Below are 12129 nucleotides of genomic sequence, written 5' to 3' on the forward strand. Positions count from 1 at the left end.
AAACAAACTTCCTCAGTTTTTCAAACATCAACATTAGCAGCAAATCTAATATAGTTATCAACACTTGAGGCCCCAGTTGGACTTACTCAAATTTTAATCTCAACATCAACTTTATGGCCAACTTCTTCATCAATATTACCCTCATTTGCAAAATATCTCTCTCATTACCAACTAACTCTCTCATTTGATGGTGCACAGGTATCACCAAATAGGTATTTGTCAGATGTGTCTTCCTCGAGTGAGGGAAATGCAGGAATAGAAGAGGAAAGTGAGACATGTAGTAGATCTCAAATAGGGAGATCAACTAGAGGTCAAAAGATTAGAAGAAAATTCAATAAACGCATGGAATTTTTTCTTGCTCAAGGGGGGTCATGTTCTTATGATGATGAGACCAAAGGCGACATTGAGGTGCCCTTGAGGTACAAACATCTACTGAAACAATGTGTACCCAAGGAACTTCCTCCAATAAACATCGATTTTTGTGTTAATGAGAGGATATATCGCATAGCACCTTCGTCGTTACATGGTTTGGGCCTATTTTCCATGGACAGCATAAAGGTCTGTTACAACAAAGTTGCTGAATTGATGGAGTTTGTTGGACCTTGTTACAATTATAATGATTGGATGCAAATTGTTCGATATAAAAAAAGTATGCGTAGGTATGCATTGTCAGCCAATTATATACAACAAAAAGATAATGATCAAAGTAAATGAGTGGTTGTATACATTGATGGAAGGCCAAAAGCAACAGGGAATATTGCAGGTTTTATAAATAGTACATGACCTGGGTCAATTAATAAGCAACCCAATTGTATATTTCAGGTACGTGAGGGAAATTGTGTGTTTGTATGTGCGATAAAATCAATAAGTGCAGGGGAAGAGCTGCTAATTGATTACAATTTGAATTGCATAGATACAAACAAAGTTACTATCATGGGGGTGGTACGTACTATATATATACCATTTAAGCCAACTTCCAATTAATGAATCCAATAAACCATTGTATTATTAAGTTTTTTTGCTAAGTCTATTGGTTTCATTTCACTAACGTTTTTATATTTTTTCTTTGTCACAGGGCCACATGGATCCACCACATAGCACAAATAGGGGTGTAGGTCCCAACACTTCTACGGAGCAGGTAAACCTCATTGTAATTGTACAAATTAGATGGAATCAAACTGTTACATTATGATCTTTTCTTGGGTGTTTTGAAGTAATTTTGATAGTGTTAATTATATTCTTGTCACAAACGGATGTTCGGGATAAGGGAAAGGAACCTGCAGTACCTCAGCACCTCCATAGGGATGTGGGGCGCTCCACAGTGTTATGCGCTGATGACATCGCACTTAACACAAACCCTATGCAATTTGTACAAAAGAATATTAGAAAAATTAGGCACGAGATTGTTGATTTGACAACCATAAGTCCTCAGACTGATGAGATAACAAAGAGGGTGCAACTATCATTGACGACAATGGAAAACTTGCAAGTAAGCAGTAATGAAAGCTTTAATCATAACAAAAGTTCAATAATGGTTTATATTTTTATCTCTATTATGTCATTAACTAAAATATGTATGTGTTGTTTTTATAGAAATTTATAGGGCCTCATCATCCTGGTGGCGATGATCAGGGTATTGCGAGTAGTTCAGGTGATGACCATGTTCTATATATTAAAACCACTCCTTTGGACTTGTGAACTTGCTTTTTTAATGTATTACTCTTCAGGTGCTGACATGGGTCCGAGGTCGAGCCCAACTATATTGCCGACTATAATGTCGGCAACACGTAGCATGCAGACATCGTCTGTTGCACCGACTCATGTTGACCCGCCCACTGGTGGTAGATCCCTCTTTTTCTCTCTCTTTCGTTATGTGTTTATTACCCTTGAAGTGTTCTTTCTTGGAGGCATTTCATAGTGGATTCATTTACTATGGCGGGAGATGCACATGAGGATGCGCCAGAGGCGAGTACTGCTGATAACATACCATCATTTCCTGGATCTTCCCATATTGCTAGTACGGGAACGTTGCAGGCCACATTGGTGGTGAGCGATGAAGAATTGATTCCCTTGAAGATACAGAAGGTTCCAAGTACTTTAAAAATATTATTATATATAGTCTAATTTTAATTTACTTACTGATCACTCATTTTGGACTAATGATCCCATGTTTTTTTTGCAGGAAATGATATTTTTTATAAAAATCTTAATGACATTTCATTGCAGATATTTGGGCCCACCATACGTAAAAGGTGGAACATCATACGTGAACTAACCCTTGTCCACTATTTTGATTTCATATCATTGCTAGAATAGTTTTCCTTTTATCCATTTCTTGAACTATATCAAAGGTAGCTTTAGTTTCTTTCTAAATCTAACAGGCTTGTTTTTGCTTTAAAGGTGGAATGACCAAGAAAAAAAGTTAAAAGATGAACTCACAAACCGTATGGTAGGGTTGTTTGGAAATGACACATTCGACAAGACTAAGCTCCTGGAAAAAGTTGGCACATATCTGAAGTGTGTGAGGGACCAATACAGGACACATTTAGAGAAGAACGTAAAGTATGAGCGTCCCCCCATGATTCCAGAGAGGGAGTGGAAGGACCTAATTTTGGATGCAAAGGAGAGAATTGAAAGGAAAAAAGGAAATACACCACCAGATACCAGAAGAAGGTATGTGATACTATTAAGAATGTGAATATGTACTAATTATTCATTATATTTATATAATCTAACATATTTCAAACTTTTCATAGATTGGGTGACACGTCAAAGGCAACCAAGGCAAGACAAGAAAAGCATGGGCAACACAAACTCGGCTCTGGTGGTTATATGAAACTTGCTGCACGAATTGTAAGAATTAGTAAATTAAGTATCACATCAAAATAATTATAAATTGTAAACAAATTTTTTTTTATCAAACAATACAAGCAAAATTCACAATACTAAGCAAAAATGCAGGGCTCTGAATTCAATAGAGCGCCCACAGAAGATGACAAGAGAATTGGCTACCAGCAAGGCTATATAGCCATGGCTGAACGGCTACGAGAATTGAGTGGGCAAACACGAGATTCTGATGCATCTGTCACAACGGTAATTAAGCTAAATGAAAATTATTTCAAATTGAATACTTAACCAATAATCTATTTGATGTTAAGTTTCAACATAAAGTGACTATATTTTTTTTAAATAAGCAAGCAATGATAACATTGTGCATGACATTGCAATGTAGCATGATAATCGTGGAACAAAACCTGTACATGAAGGTCTGGATGTGCATCCTAGTAGTGGAGGTATTCATTTGCTATTCAAAAATTTTTTATGTAATTATTAATACAATTAAACATCTTAAATTGAAAATTAGTGTAGTAATTAATGTAACCTTTATTGTTAATATTTTAGAGCATGTAGTTGGTGGTGACCAAGTGGAGCATGATCCGGGTAGACAACATCAGGAACGTGATGTTCCCCAATCAGGTAAAGAGGACCACTGTTATTCCTTCAAACAAATTTAATTGCAATTGGTGTATTGATTAATGTAACGTTTCGTATTTCAACTCCAAAGGATCTAGAGGGTGCTCAGCATGTCGAGGTTGAGGCTAGACAAAATGATGTGGAAGATGATGTGGCCCCATTAGGTAAAGAGTGTAATGGTTGTGTTCTTTAAATTAATGAAATACTTTTAACAACAATAAAAAAATGTTTTGAATTTAACCCAATTCTTTGTTATTGCAGAGGACCCCCCTTTGGTTCAGCATCCTCGTCCTTTGTATAGGACTAGGCATATATCAAGAGCGCGAAAAGAGGGCATAACATCCGCAGATGGGGGAAAGGATGAAGAAACCGATGTTCCACTTAGTCTTTTCATAGCTTCAAAGAAATAACAAAGAAAGAAATGATTGTAATCTACCTTATTTGATAATGACTGATTTTTATGTGTAATGAATGTAATTATGTGCTAATGAATGTTCATGAATGATATGTGTTGATGATTATTGATGAATGTTGTGTTTTAATAAAAGTTAATGAATTTTATGTGTTAATGAACATTATGTGATAATGAATGAATGTTATATTTTAATAATAGATGAAAGAATGAATGAATGTTAGATGTTAACAGGGAATTTAGAGTGATGTTTGGGGGGGGGGAGGGGCCAAATGAGCTTCCACCTTCACGTGGTTGGCCCTGTTAAGTAGAGAATATTAAACTATTCTCGAAACAAATCGAAGCTCAATTATAAGATGTGAAATGTTTGAAAGGTGAGAGTCCACAAACAGATGTGAAATGTTTAAGTAGGCCTCCCAATGAAGTGGATCTCATAGACACGAAGAATCCTATATAGAGAATCATTGAGAGCCCTTGAAGAAGAAAATTTGAACTTTGATGAAGCAATACATGATGGAGGAATATCTTGCAAGAGGAAATCAAAGTCATTATGGTGTCATCTAGATCTGAAATGTGGTCTACTTTTCAAAAAAGTAAAGATGCTTGATATGAATGTGTTCTAGTGGGGTGAATCTAGAAGACATATAATCCTATTGCAAATAATCATGGAAAGTTCTAGAAGAAGCAACTTTTAATTCTGAAGTAGCAACGTGTATAAGAGATGTTCTCATTTGTAGATGGAGTATCAAGAGGAGGATCACTAGTCCATGGACCATGTCATTGTTGTTAAATACCTACACTTTTGTTCATAGTCACTTGGTGTAGGAATGAATTCAATGAGATAGGGTAGGAGATCCTACATAATGTAATTGTGGTTTCCCCATCAACCTCTACCATTGTGATTAAAGGGGTCTCAATCATAGAAGGGTGGATAGGGAGGGCAGGTACAAGTTTACCCACTAAGCACACCACCTCATATGGATGGTAGATTACCACATGGGGCCAAGAGGGATGGTATATCCGCTCTTGGGCTTAGCATGTGGATAGCTTCGGGTGCCCTGTCATGTTTCTCATCCAAGCCCTATTATGGTTTAACTCCAATTATGCATTATAGATATTGTGTAGTTCACATAAAATTGAAATATTTATGAATATATGCTATCTAAACCTAGTTGAAATGGTTGCTCTATGAATTATACTTTCAATACTTGTCTAACATAATTGCAGGTTTCAAAAATTATTCTAATACCCTGATGGTATTGTTTCTTCATTGGGACTACTCACTTGCATTCGAGGACTGCTAAACTATCATATTCACATAATATTGTCTCAATAATAAAAAGAGAACCCTAGGTCATCTTTACCATTATATGCTTTTGATCTTGCAACTCTGTGACTGCAAATAAGATTTTAGTGGGATTCTAGGACTTCTCCCATGTTTTGATTATTGCTTTCTCCATTGGGGCTATATTGTTCTAGGGTCTTAAGCTAAGACAATGATTGTCTCCTGTAGCTTCATCCCTAGTTGTCATTTGTATAATTTGATGTCAATAAGGACTGATATGCTGCTCCTTTCAGTGAAGTGTCATAGTTCTTTGGACTGCTCATACCATATTCTAAAATTTTATGAAAACCCTACAATGAATGACTCCTTGACTATCATCATTGTTTGTATCTTACCATTGTGGATTTGAGTCTTGATTTGACTAAATGGCTTCTCTCAATAGAAAACTGTTTAAGGCATTTGTAACTTCTAATCCATGACTTCTCATCAAGTTTTGGCACATTGAGATTGGAACAGGGATCCTATACACCATCACTAGAGGTTATCAACAAGAGAATATTCACCTATTGATCCTTTGAAGTGATAATTCTTGATTGCCTTTTTGACTCATCGTGCTTTGTAATGGTGATTATCTTATTTATGGCATGATGGATATTGATCTCTCCCTCACAAGTGTTTCAACTAATCTTTGATGAATACAAACCCTTCTCTTTTGTTGAGTGCAAATATCATGAATGCATTTATTTTTCTTAACTATCCATAATGACATTTTCAAATATTTGAGACTACACTTAGGCCTGTTGTCTCTTGATTCTTCATTGGACTATGGTTTCTTTGATAGTTCTTTGTAGCTTTATCTTTGAATGGTCACTATCTTATTTGTAGCTTTGTATTTCCTTTATGGTGGCAGGCCTCATGCAATGTTTTCACCTTTTAAACCAACACTAAACCTTTAAACAACCATCTTCATAGACAGTTTGATATCAAATTGTGATACAACATTAATCATTTCACCACTGTTATCAATTATATTTTTGCATGCTCAGTGTCCATGCCTTCATTATGCTTCAGTTGATGATTGCTGCAACTTTATTACTGTCAAATCTGCTTCATGATGTCTTGTATGCATATGACATAATGCTAACCTATTTATCAGTGCTATAGACTTTTTACTTTGTGTCATGGCATCCTTTTATCTTTCATCAAGATCTGGGGGTGAAGAAAATAATTATGACACTAAATACCTATGACCTTGCACTATGAACTGCCCTTGCACATCTTCTAGAACATCATGGGCTATGGAAATACTATGATTTTGACCTTTCACAGCCTTTTGATTCTTTTTTGGGCTGCTAGATGGTTGTCTCTGATCTGACTATAGACCTTGGTGCTTCATATTTATTGTTCTCTCTTGAAAAGACTCAGATTAGGACCTTTATTCATGCTTTGATAGTGATACTTGACACTGTCATCTCCATATCATGGCCACTGTCATTCATCAAATCTCATATATTGCTGCTCTCAGTGTTATACCTATCAGTTATCCATGTTGAAGACTCTCACACACCTTCTAACACTATCTTAGACTTGGCTTTTGCTATTTAATACAACATAAGACTGTAATGAGGTTGCTATGTGTCATTGATTTGACAATTTCTAATGTCTGGTAGATGTCTTTGATGCTCTCAAATTGTTCTTGAAGCTTATATGGCTTGGTTCTGATCCTTATAAGCTTTTAGACTGATTTAGGCACTATGATCTCACTGCAAATTTATCATTTATTAGTTGTTCTTTTGTTGATATTTTTGTTGTCAGTACTTTCATCTGAGGCAATCACTTCTTGATAGTCAAAAGGTTGCCCATCAATTAGTTTTCATTGTCTTTAGCTTCTTGAGACCTCTTATTTATTGATAGAGAAACACAATATATTCTTCAATAATCAATCAAACCTACTCAATGTAATCCTATAACTTGTAATTTTCTGTTGTGATTGTCTTTGTGTTTTGAACTGTAAAAAAACTCTTATCATTGTCTTTTTAATTCAAAACCCTTCTTCATTACAAGCTCTAAGTAATATATTCCTTGCTATACTTATGATTATCTATTAATGCTATTCAAGAATTGGGGAAAACCTAGACACTATTATCAATGTCTAAACCTTCTAATAGACTACTCTACTAGTCCTTATTGTCATTGTTATTTTGGTGGAGGCTGGACTATACTTCATTTGAAACAAACAAACCATCCATACAAATCATGTTTTCTCAAAAATGTGAAATCCTAGACTAGAGTAAAGAAGATAGCTAGCCCAGACATGAAATGCTTTGAATGTTCCAGACACGTAGCTACCCTCTGTTAGTATTTCCCTTCTAATTTTGCAACATGTCATGGTTCTCCTTCTACGTGGCTGTCATACTGCACCTTTGACTAGAGCTTACCAAACTGAATACTAGGGTTTTCTCCCATCAAAAGTGGAGTCCTTTACCAATGAACTCGAGATCCTCATCTTTACCACAGGTTTATCTTGAATTTTGATTGACCTTAGTTAGAATGGGCATTGAATAGTCTAAGAAAATTACCTCCAAAATGTTAAACTCAAACTTCAACTCATGAATTATAAGGCCATGCAAGTTTTTATTTCTCTTTTGATGAGAGAGGGTGAGAGGAAGAGATAATGACCTGGAGAGGGTAGAGAAAGAGAAATAGAGAGGGAGAGAAGAAGAGAGGGATGGAGAAAGAGACCTAGAGAGGGGAGAGAGAAGAGAGATAGTAGAGAGGGATAGAGAAGAGAGATAGTAGAGAAATCTTTTTCTATAAATTTTTTTTTCCAAAAAATCGGCCTATCGTCGGAATTCCGACTTCAAGGGGTAAAAATTCTGACAGAGGAGTGTCGTCGGATGCATATCATCCTTGTCGGAACTCTCATGGGGCCATCATAATTCTGACATAGGAGTGTCATCGGATGCACAGCATCCTCATCAGAATTTTTACCCTTTGATGTCAGAATTCCGACGGAAGGCCGAGATCGCGATGGTATTCTTTTTGGGTATGACCATCCATGGCAGCCATCGGAAAGGTTAGAGAGGATGTCGGAATTGTGACGACCACAAGGATAGTCAGAATTTCTGACAAAAAGTTTTTGACAGCTATTTTTGTCGGTAGTGCAACGAAATTGCGTCGGAATGACGACGATTTGCCGTCAAAATTTTGACCCGAATGTACTAGTGGTCAATCTTTTTGTCACACTTTGTGTGCATGATATTTCAGTTATATATCATTTCTCTTTTGCCTTGAGATGAATATTTGGCATAGTACTTTTTCTTTTTTTATTTTCTCTTGCCTTGACTCATAAGTAATGAAACCTACTTGGGTATGACAATTACAGCGGTGCTGAAGTAGAATTTTAGGTTTTTCACTAGTCATATGATCAACTAGGTGTTAGAATGAATTAGAGATTTTGTTAATGTGTTTGAGATATAGCATTTGATAGATTTTGGGTTAACAAGTCTCAAATAGTAAAATCACTACCCAACCATAAGTAAAGCGTCATCATAGGGTAATGGTGAAAACAAATGACCTTAGGACCTCAAAGACTTCATGTTCGAATATCCAAGAAAGGAGATGACCCGTGTTTCTCTTGAATGCAAATAGATGATAAACTTGGATAGATGCCTTGTTTTATTGATGTTGTTATATGCTAATGCGTAAATTTTATGAATGCGATGCATTTGAAAAAAGAAACTGTATGTGATGCAATTTTGTGAATAAAATGATGTGCAATGCGGAAAGTAAAACATAAACTAACCCAACCCTTAGATATAATATTGTTTAAGGTGCATGTTTTTCATAGGGTCAAAGAGTGGATCTCCCTCCATGGTAGCCAAATTGTATGCTCCATTGCCTATAACCCTTGTTTTGATAAAAGGACCTATCCAGTTAGGTTCAAACTTCCCTGGCTTTTCTTGTTCTGCTAGGTTCCTTTGGTTCTCCTTGAGAACTAGATCTGCCACTTCAAAATTCCTTGGGCATACTCATTTATTTCCTATTGGCAATGGTAAATGATGTAACACCAATTCTAGATCAAATCTTAGCATATCTGCATAGGACCAAATGAAATTGAGAGGACTTTGTTTGAAAAACTGCATGAATTTGTCCTTTTCTTCTTGGTTTAAGGACCTTGCTAAGTGGATATTATGTACAACTTCTCCTTCTACTATATTTACTTCTTCAATTTCTTCCATCAGTAATGTTGAATTCTCTCTTTTAATAGGGAGGTTGTCTAACTCATTTTTTCCATTGTGGTTATTTTGATCCATATCTTCTGTTATAGAGGCGCTTGCCTCTCCAAAGTATGTTGTTCTATCCAGGTCTATAGCAAATCCTACCTTGTGATCGCCTTGTGGAAATCCTTCTCTGACACCAAGGAATTTTGCAATAGCTTCATCTTTTTCAAACCAATCTAGAGTTGGTTTTCCTTCTCGTCCCCAATCAATTAGATGTGAGTGTACAAGGGGTAACTCATTACTCCCTTCTATCATAACAGATTCTGATAACATGTATACTTGGTTATTTGAGGGACCTGGTATATTCTTATCATCTATAGGCGATTTGTGATACTTTTTCATGTCAATTGTTCGTGGGTCGGAATCATGATCAGATAGGAATTCATATTCGTGAGAGTTTGTCTCACTTTCTATGTATGTTTCAGCTTCTGAGGTTGTATCACTTATCTCCTCTTGTTCTTGTATATGATTTTGTTGTATATTCTAGGTCTCCCTTGTATGGGGGTTACCCTTCTTAAACCTGGTATAAGTCTTTGTAGTCTTTCTTCATCTGATTCATTGGGTAGAGCTTGAGTTGTTTTCCTTGGCAGAAGTATTGACAATAACCAAGGATTAGTCTCATTTACTGGTGCTAAGCCTGTGTCTGTTACCACATTTGCTTGTGTAGATGTGTCAGATATTGTAGTGTTAGGTGATTCCATTCTAGGTTCTTGTAGAAGTTGTCTCATATCTTCACCATCTGATTCTGCACTAGGCGATGTTGGTACTTTCTTGCTTGTTTGAGATGAAGAGGGAAAGACTCATGTTGACGATTGACTTTGAGATATGTATTCTGACGGTAGCCTTAGTCTGTTCAATATATCCAATGTACGTTGTCTTGCTTCCATTATATTTGGTACGTGTTTATATCCTAACCCTTGATTCCTTGGATTGTCATTTGTTACAACAGGTTCTAATCTTCCTTACTTTTGTAATCCCAAGCCTGTGGTACCATCATACCCATGTTTTTGTAGCATCTTGAATCCATTGCCATACTGATCTAAAGGTAACCTGGGTATTGTCATTTCATCTTCTTCTCTGTATATCCAGTGATTGACATCTTCATTCAAAGATTCTTCTTGTAAATCACCCCACCTAATGAAAGAGCACGAATCTGAGTATTTGACTATTTATTTTCCTTTGTCTTGTTTCATTACTGCATTTTGAGGTTCCCCAAAAGACCTAGGAGACAGAGACAATTGTTTTCTGTTTGAAGTACTTGAAATAGAGTATTCTCCACAACCAATATCTTTTATCTACAAAGAGGATGTTGTAGGCACATTCTTCTCTATTTCTGTGATTATTAGCAACTCCATTTGTGTAGTGAGGGGTGTTGCTTGATTAGTTGGTATCTGGTTATCCACACTTGCCTTTAAGTGATTACAATGATGGAATGGATTTGGATCACCCTTTATGGTGATTTCAATGCCATTGTACAGGAATTTGACACATTGATGAAATGTTGATGGTACAGCTTGCATGGTGTGAATCCATGGGCGGCCCAATAATATGTTGTACCCTAGTTCTTTGTCCAACACTTGGAAAGTAACCTCTATTGTTATAGGTCATATTTGTACTGGTAGAGTAACTATACCTTTTGAGGGATGCTCTTCATCATCATATGCTTTGATGTTTATTCTCTTCAAAGAATCAATATGAAGGTCAGAATATCCTAATGCTTTAACCAGCTTTAATGTACAAATGTTGAGACTAGTTCCTCCATCTATAACTACTCTTCTGATTCTTCTCTTATGTATGTAAGCTTCTAGATGTAGCGAGTCATTATGGAGAAGTCTATCACTAGGAATATCATGTTTTATGAATGCAATGCGAGCACCCTATGTCAAATTCCCTACCATGGATTGGAAGGCATTTCCATCTATATTTGTGTCCACTACTGAATCTTGAAGTGCTTTGTCCAGTATAGCTTTATGAGTTGGTGATATATGTAATAGTTCAAATAGTGATATCTGTGTTGGGGTTTTCTTGAGTTGCTCAACAACATTATAAGTCCCTACTATTGGTAGTGGGTTTGATGGTACTCCTTGTAAAGTTACTTTAGATCTACGAGTAACTACTGTGCAGTCTCTGTCTCTGGGAGTTATCGTGATTGTAGCCATTGTATCATCTCTTGTGATGGAACGGTCTGTAACATACATTGTATTATCAAGTTTTATATTGTATCCCTCCCTGTAGTCATTATGTGCCAGTCTAACATCCATGATATGTGCTATAAGTTCATCTTCAAACTATCCCGAATGAAATGGTTCTTCATGCCCCCAATCCATAAGAGAGATTATTGTCTTCATCATATTTTGGTGCTTCTAGCAGCATGCAAATTTGGTTATCATCATGAGTCTCTTGATATTGCTCATTATTATCAAGTGCTTCTTATGAATCATTGTTTACTACATCTCCTGAGCTAATGGCATGAATAGTGTAGTCGTATGAGAGTTTTGTGTAGTTAGTTGTATTATCTTGTGTTCCTGATGTAGATGCCTTCCCTTTATCATGTTTGCCAAATGGGTCCTTCAAGATGGTGTGATTCGTATTTGCTGGCATTTTGTTGGTATTAATTGTAATGTCACCTTGATCGATCATGTCTTAGACTAAGTTTTTCAATTTATAGCAACTCG

The sequence above is a fragment of the Cryptomeria japonica genome, chromosome 1 (genome assembly GCF_030272615.1).
Source record: "Cryptomeria japonica chromosome 1, Sugi_1.0, whole genome shotgun sequence".
Classification (NCBI taxonomy): Eukaryota; Viridiplantae; Streptophyta; class Pinopsida; order Cupressales; family Cupressaceae; genus Cryptomeria; species Cryptomeria japonica.